This window comes from Dermacentor andersoni, chromosome 5 (genome assembly GCF_023375885.2).
Source record: "Dermacentor andersoni chromosome 5, qqDerAnde1_hic_scaffold, whole genome shotgun sequence".
Taxonomy (NCBI): Eukaryota; Metazoa; Arthropoda; class Arachnida; order Ixodida; family Ixodidae; genus Dermacentor; species Dermacentor andersoni.
This window is the reverse complement of record NC_092818.1, coordinates 20,991,913-20,999,536: the sequence shown is the minus strand read 5'-3', so window position 1 is coordinate 20,999,536 and position 7,624 is coordinate 20,991,913.

The window sequence follows — 7,624 nt, the reverse complement described above, 5'->3', positions numbered from 1 at the left end:
ACATAGAAGGGATCAACCATACGCTCTACGCTGATGACATCACAATCTGGTGCACCGGATGAAGCGAAGGAGCTGTTGAATTAGGCTTACCGGAGGCTGTAGATCAAACAGAGATGTACCTGGAAAATACGGGGCTTAGATGCTCCCCGAGCAAGTCTGAGCTCCTCCTTTACAGGAGAGTCAGGAGAGGTCCCAAACCTAGAGGCTGGAAACCACTGTCAGAAATAAACATCAAACTCCAAACTAAAAGCGGCTGTACCATCCCTAGAGTAGACGTCATTCAGGTGCTTGGCATGTTCACCGAATCCAATGGCAGTAACAATACGACGCTCAACAAGCTCACAGCCAAGACTGAGAACATGATCAGACTTTTCAACAGAGTCTCGAATAGGCGTGGAGGCTTAAAGGAAGACAACCTCCTCAGGTTGTTCCACGCCTTCCTCATGAGTCATATAGTTTATGTGGCAGCCATGCACAACTGGTATAACTCCGAGAAGGAACGATTAAACACGCTCATCAGAAAAAGTATAAAAAAGTACTAGGCATTCCATTAGGGGCGAGTACGGATCTCCTTATGTAACTAGGAGTGCAAAACACATTGGACGAGATAATCGAGGCGCAGGAGTCAGCCCAACTGGCCCGTCTATCCTGTACCCCAGCTGCAAAGAAGGTCCTGGCGGTTCTTGGGATCAACCCTATCCTCATGGAAGCGCGGAAATATGAAATTTCAGAAGATCAAAGGAACAACATACGAGTTGCACCGTTTCCCCGTAATGTTAATCGTCTACGCAACGTCGGCAGACGCAGGGCAAGAGCCCTCGCCCTCCTCAAGCGTTCCAAGGACGATCCCTACTCGGCATGTTTTGTCGGCTCAGCCCAATATGGACAGTCGTCTAACTTCGCCATTGCCCTCGTTTATCACAACGGACAGATAGTGAATGCGGCTTCCCTGAAGTGCTGAACACCAACCAGAACGGAGCAGGTCGCAGTTGCTATAGCATTCCTAGACAACAGCAGATCACAAATCTTCACTGATTCGAGATCGGCGGACAGAGCTTTCTCTTCAAGATCCATCGCTGAGGAGGCTCACAAGATTCTCAAGAACAAGATAATCTCTCCGCACACCATCACGTGGTTTCTGGCTCACCTCGACCCTCAGCTTGACTCGTTTCCCAATCTCAATGACATCGCCCACTCCCAAGCGCGCGCACCAACCCACCGCGCGGGAGCAGGATCGAGCTCAGACTTCGGGGTTCTCGAGTTTCGCGACACTCTCACTGCTTTCAGCGAAATTACTACGCACTATCACCTGGGTAGGAGGACTTATCCTCCCCCTTACAGCAAACTGGCTAGACCTCTGGCGTCCACTTTACGCATGCTTCAGACCAAGTGCTATCCAAACCTGGCCCTTTTCCGCACGATCACTCCAGAGGCTTTTAGCTCTACTTGCCCCGACTGTGGGGCTGTTAGCAATCTCGCACACATGCTCTGGCGATGCCCCTCGTTACAGGGACCCAATCGCATCACAGAAGAAGAATGGAGCTCTGCCATCCAGAGCTCAGAACTTTTACGTCAAACCCAGGTTGTCCGGAGAGCCCACGATGCGGCGGTTAGGCTCAGCCTATCAGTCCCCACGTGGGAGTGGCCCGCAGCTCTGCCCTAGGGCAAAGCTTCTCAGGCCCTTGTAATCAAAGTTATTTGTCTGTCTGTCTGTCGTTCTGTCTGTCTGTCTGTCTGTCTGTCTGTCTGTCTGTCTGTCTGTCTGTTAATGTTAGAATACGCGATATTATTCCCCTAAAAAACCTGTAAATACAATTAGAATTGAATTTGACGACATATTTACTTCCTATGCTAAACTCCTGCCAACTATATATCTAAACGAATTATCACAAGGTGATTCAGGGCAATTAAAAAACAATAATTCAATAGTTACGGATGCATTAATCTTTTAAGAGAATGCGGGTGTAGCCATTTTTACTGAGGCGCTGTACTGGTCGCATTCAATGCGACTTCTTGATTTTACACCTATATTTCAAGCAGAATTATTAGCAATTACTGTAGCTCTTCGAAAGCTTCCTGTCATTTCTTTAACAGCTGTAATAGGGACCCATTTGTTATCAGTGTGCACAGCGCTCACCTCAACCTCAGACATTAGTGTTTTCAAGGAACTAGAAGCAATAATACCTTCGACCTAGCGTCTGGGGTGCTTGGTGTGGCGACCAGGTCAACGTGGCTTGTTTTTAAATGAAATCGCCGACGAACTAATTGAATGGCCGACTGAATGAACGAGTGAATGACCGACTTCGCAGTGGTGACTACCCCGGTGTGCATCGCCTTACACCTGCTATTTCCTTTGGTGCAGATTGACCCTGCACAGCCGCAATTGTGCGCCACGTCACCATCAGCCGGGATCACGTGACCTGACACGCTACTCGGCACGCATCGACAACAGGAGGCGTGGCACTCTTCGGCGGCACTGATATTGGCAACAAAGGCATGACGTCAGCCATTTCAGAGCTAGAAAAGGAGCCTTCTTGTGCTTACTGCATTCACATGGCAGTGGCGACGACCCTGGTGCGCATCGCCTTACGCCTCCTATTTCCTTTGGTGCAGGTTAGTTAGTTTTCATCTCTTTTTTCATTTTTTTCTTTTCGTCGGTGCTGCCAACTGTGTGCCGCGCCTTGCTTGTGTGACGATGTCAAAAGAGTTTGCGAAAGCGATAGACGAAATCCTTCAGAAACTAAAAGATGAACTGAAGATAGAATTGAAATCGTCACGCGAAGCGTACGAGAGTTACCTGCGCAATGAAATTTGTGATTTGAAGAATGAGCAGCAAAACATGACACAGAGCATCGAATTCGCGCATAGAGAAATAGAAGACTTAAAGAAGAGATCTGAAGCTGAAGCAGCAAAAAACACTCAGCTTTTGAAATAGAACCAGGCAATCAATGCAAAGTACAACTCCTTGGAAAGAAAGAACGGCGAATGTCATTCTTGAAATCCAGGGAGTTGTTAAGACAGAAAATGAAAGTGTTGTTGCCATATTGTCCACAACCAGATATGCTATTGAAGAACCAATTAGTGAGTGCGATATCGATACTTGCCATCACGTCCCCACGCGTAACCCAGATAAAACTAACATTATCGTGCAATTGAAGTCCCGATCGAAGCACGACATGACATTAACGAAAGCTAGAAAATCCCGGCTTACTAACGACAGCCTAGGACTTGGCAGCTCAAGTCCTATCTATGTAAATGGGCATCTTTGTCCTACATTGAAGAGATTTCTCAGTATTGTTATCAGGCGTAAGAAGGACTGCCAGTGGAGATCCGTGTGGACCCATAATGAAAGGATTTTTTCGAGGCAGTCAGACACTTCTAGCGTCCTATCCATAACTTGTAAAGACGATTTCAATAAGATTACATTGGTGTAATTAGCCCCCTGTTTCTGCGTACAATTTAAGCTTTTAAAATGCGCTACCACGATTTTGCGTAGTCCCATGAAATTCTTCCCAGTACTTCTATGTACGGCTCTGTTTTGCATATAAACACACGCTCTGCTCTCGCTAAGCATGACCAGATTGCCTATTTCCTAGACGAATTTTCTTTTCAGTATAGTATTTTAATGCTTACTGAAACATGGTATTACGACGGGTGTGCAATGCTCAATGTTAATGGATACAAAAACTTTTTTTGTCAATCGCAGTAGTCGTAGGGGCGGTGGCGTCGCTATTTATGTTAAAGCTTCTAAATAATGTGAGGTAATATCAGATTATACATGCATAGACAAACGTTTACGAGGTACTAACACTGAAACGAAACGCTGACGTCATTACTGTCGTTGATCACCCACCAAAGAGAAATTTCGGGCACTTTATGAACATTTTTGAAAACTTCTTGCAATTTGTTTGCGCAAATAGTCTGAAACTCGTTTGCGGGTGAACTTTAGCATAAGTACCCTTGAAGCTAGCACCTGCGTTCAAGATTTAAACACCATTTCTTACCCAGGCTTTGTGAATATAATCACTATGCCGACACGCATCACTGTATTAACTTCATCAGCACTTCATTTGTTTATTACCAACGCGGAAACTAGAGTCTCTGATGCAGGAACCATAGCCTCTGACATAAGTGACCACTGCCCAGTCTTCATGATTTCCCGCCCCCCTCCCAAAGTTCATCAATATAGTTGAAGGGACGCAATTACAGTGCAATATGTATCAGACGATGCTTTACTTTTATTTAAGCGTCACATCAGTGCTCAGGATTGGTCTTTTATATTCGGAATAAAAAACGTGAATAATGCATATTCTAAGTTCAGTGAAATTTCTCAGCGAATATGCGCTATACATTTTCCTTCTACAACTTTCAAACCTTTAAAAAGAATAAGAAAACCTTAGGTCACTCTTGCCCCCATGAAAGCTATTAATAAGGAAAATCGATTATTTCACACATTTTTACGTACAAGAGCACCGTCTGACTTGATTTTAAAACTTTCAGAAATAAACTGAACGCCGAGCTTAGGTCGCTAAAGTTAGGATATTATCAGCGGTTGTTCTCTGAGATAAAGAAACAGCAACCTGACGCCGCATGTAAAGCGCCAAATAGGGTTCTCGGTCGCGAAAGCAAAACGGAAACGCCTGCAAAGTTAGCGCACAATAACCGTGAAACAGTTGGTCAGGTGCTTGTAGATCATTTTAACCAAGCGTCTCTAAAACACGCTATTCCACATAGCAACCTACAGGTTATCAGACCGTCAAGCAATTGCCCTGCTGAGAGCTGTGCTCTGCATGATATAAGTGAAGCTGAACTTTATCGAACATTTCTAGGTCTAAAGAACAGCAAGGCTTTAGATATAGATAAACTACAAATAAAGCCCATAAAATATGTTATGGAATGCATTATACCTGCGCTCACTCACATATTTAATCTCGCTATCCAATCAGGTCAAATTCCTGACGTACTGAAACGATCCAAGGTAACAGTCACTTACAAAGGGGGCAATAAAAATGAGATAAAATATTATAGGCCAATATCTGTGATACCAATTTTTTCTAAAGGCTTAGAAAAGCTACTGTCTTCGCGACTGACTAACTTCATTGACAAAATAAATATTCTTTCCGACGCGCAGTTTGGTTTTAGAAAAGGATGCTCTATTGAAACAGCTTTATTAACTCTTAAAAAGAGTGTTCTACAAAACATTGAAAATAAGATATATATATTGGTCTTTTCGTAGATAACAATAGGGAATTCGATTTACTTAATCATGAACTCTCGTACCACGGGGATCGTGGTAAGCAGCTCGAACTATTCCGTTCGTATTTAGCCAACAGGACTCAGTGTGTGTACATTGGCAATTACCATTCATCTCCCCACCATATAAAAGGTTGTGTGCCCCAAGGCAGTAATTTAGGTCCTCTTTTATTTAAGGTATATATAAACGATATTTTCCGTATTGACACAAGCTCAAAATTTATCATATATGCCGATGATAGCACTATGCTACTCTCCGGAACACATGAAGCCGATCTAGCATGAAGATGTAATCACGTCATTGAGAAGCTCGTATTTTCATCCCATTCTAACTGCCTAAAAATTAACCCAACTAAAATCAAGGTACTTTTCTTTCGTGCAAAAAATAAAGTAATTAATTTAGAACAAGATATATACTGCGACAGGCACAGGATTGAAATCGTCAATGAATATAAAATTCTCAGAATAACATTTAGCTCAAATCTCGCATGGGATTCGCATATTGACAACTTATGCAAAAAACTTTCAATGACCACAGGAGCTCTATCGCGTTGCCGCGTAATTCTCCTAGTGGAAGCAAAAAAAAAAGAAGAAATTTATTTTGCATTGTTCGCTTCCCACATGAATTACATTAATATAGTATAGTTGACCACTACACAAAGGAATATTACGAGGATTTGTTTATTATAAAAGAAAGTTGTTCGCATTATCGCAAATATTCATTATTTAGCTTCCACAGAATATTATTTTAGGTTGTACAAGATTATGAAAATACAACCTATGTATGAATTTCGTGTTCTGCGTTCATTCTATGTGTCTTCACCAGCATTTAAAAACATTATTGACAAAATAGCCCTGCTTCAGCAAGATACCAGTTTTTGTACACGTTGTCTTGACTTTTGGATAATACCACGTTTCTGTACTTTTTATAAACGGCACTCTTTGAAATATAACTTTCCATTATTCCTCAATAAATACAAAGACACAGTGAACTCCACACTAGCATTACTTCATCAGCTTCTTTTTCTAAAAGGGAAAAAAAAATCATACCTACCACTATTGTCGTCAAGCTACATACATTAATACTTCATTTTTTGAACAGAAGCTAAATCCTCCTGTGTCTGCTTATATTTCACATTGTAGTGTTTTAGAATGTAGTATCTTTTCCTGATGTATACTATGTGTTCGTGTGTATGCATACGTAAATATATATATATATATATATATATATATATATATATATATATATATATATATATATATATATATATATGTACATTTGTTGTTTTCCCCCTTTTCCTCATTATATACGCCTTTTTTGTATATTTTCTCTTCTCTATATAAAGCATTTTTTTTTTCGTATTCCTTTATAGCAATATATCTAGTATTGTGTATTCTTGTTCTTATAGTGTATTCTTCTTCTGATGAACTGTTATGTTTTTGTTTAACGGTTCGACAAGCACAACGAGGTCAAACCCTGCCTTGAATATGGTGCCCAGCTCCTGTCAAGTTGAAGAACGCAGCTTTTAGCCGTGTCAACCACAAATTTTGTTTTGGAAATAAAGAATTTGAATTTGAACTTGCACGCATATCACTACATGCACCAGTCATGTATGTTCTGCCTACTTCTGCTTAAATCGCCGTGGCTAGATTTATAAGGCTATCTCTTTTAATATATTCTGCAAATCAAACATTCCAAACAACAGACTTAAGCGGAAGCTTTAGCTCTGGTCCAACTCTGACGCGGCCTATTCAAATGCATTTAAAATGGAAGAACGTTTTTCTGAGATAACCCCTGGACCAATCTTCATGAAATTTGTTGCAGCTGAAAGAGAAAGTTAAATTCTAGTGACTGCTGGAAGCGGAATTTCGATTTACGGCTTGAATATATTAAAAAAATTCATAAATTGGCAAGTTTGAAAAATAAGGAAGCACAAAGTTTAGAAATTCATTGCTCTGCATCAAGAACAGAAATCGCGGTTCTGCAAACGGCCCCCATTGGATCATGGAAAGCGGACAAATTAGATATGTAATATTATATCTTACGTGAATTTGTTATGCAGTGTGCAAGGGTGCTGCAAAAGCTTTATTTTCATATCACTAAATATTTTGACATTCATTTGCAGTGCATCCATTTTGTCCACTTTAGATGTACTATTAGCTAAAATTCACAGAATTGTACAATCATTTTTGTCGAGGTACATAGTTGTACACTTGATAGTTTCGTTTTCTGAAAATTTTCTATTTCTGCCAATTCTTGATAAACAACTCACAAAATAATTCAACAATTTAACACCAGCAGTCACGAGATATTAAGTTTCTTTTAAATGCGAACCTCGCCAAATTTGGTATAGTGGTTGCCGAGAAAAAC